The sequence below is a fragment of the Martes martes genome (genome assembly GCF_963455335.1).
Source record: "Martes martes genome assembly, chromosome: 7".
Lineage (NCBI taxonomy): Eukaryota > Metazoa > Chordata > Mammalia > Carnivora > Mustelidae > Martes > Martes martes.
In genome coordinates, this window is record NC_137894.1 from 73,393,463 (window position 1) to 73,394,838 (window position 1,376).

A 1,376-nucleotide genomic window follows, 5' to 3' on the forward strand; every position below is an offset into this window, starting at 1 on the left:
CCACCTTAAATATGCTCTAACCCTTTACCCAAAAATTCTCACTCTAGGGTTTTTTTTTTTTTTTAGGGAAATAAAAAAACAAGCACAAAGATATATGTGTTTGAATAAGAATATTTGTGCATGTAATAGCAGAACATTGCAAAGACTTAAACTTCCAGGAAGAAGGGATTAATAAAAAAAATCAGGTCATTCTATGGGACAGAATTTGTTCATTTGTTATTAAAAATGGGAAAACATTTAAAATAAAATAAAATAAAATAAATAAAAACATAGGGAAGCCACTGGAGTTTACTCCATAAATTCAAGGAACAATTAAAGGTCACATCTTGCAAGCTGCTGCCTTTAAATTTTAAGGAGGAAACATCTCTTGCACTGCTTGGTGCTAGGCCCTGTTCTGGGTCTTGGGACTGGGATGTGAACAAGACACAGAAGGTCTCAGTTCTTCCAGAACTCACATTTCAGAGAAAAGAGACAATTTAATAAGCAGGAAAACACCCCAATGTCCAACAATGAATGCTAGGCAGGACATGAAACAAAATAGGATGATAGGTTAAAGAGACCAGGGGCCAGGAAAATAACCAGATGGAAGGCCAGGGAAGAGCTCCCTTACGAAGTGGACTGTGAGCTGAGACCTGGATAACAGGGCAGGACTGGCCTTGCAAGTTGGGGGCAGTGCTCCTCCAGAAGGAGAAGCAGGGGCCAGGCCTGTAGAAGGTTTTGAGCAGAGGACTGACTGGATTAGATTTACCTGGCCATTCCAGCTGCTGTGTGCAGAACAGAGGACCAGAAGGCAAGAGTAGAAGTGGAGGAAATGATCAGGAGGCTGGGGGACAACCCAGATGAGAGCTGAAGGCAGCTCCGGCACCTGGGAAGGGAAGAGGAGATGAGGACGGGGCAGATTCTGAACAGCTCTATATGGAGATAGACCATCAAGATTTGCTGGTCCACTGGATGTGGGATGTGAGAGAAGGAAAGCCAAGAATGACTCCAAGCTTTGGGGCCCATGAAACTTGGAAAGATGGAGTTGCCAGTTGTTGATAGAGGGGAGGCCACAGGACATAGGCTGAAGGAGGTCTGGAGCTCGATCTTGGACACATACCACGTGGGGCATCTATGAGATATCCAGTAGATGTGCTGAGAAAGCAAGAGATAAGCAAGTCTGAAGTTCAAGGAAAACAGATACAATGTGGGAGTCCAGCAGTCTTTACAACCATGAGACTGGTAGGGCTCACTGAGGCAGTGTGTAGCTGGTTGGGGGGGGTACCTGAGTGGGGGCCCGAGTCACTCCAACACCCCAAGGCTCAGCCGGGGCTGCAGGAGGACCAGGAGGAAGGCCGGGAAGCCAAGACCACTGTCCAGTGTAAACATGATGTTTT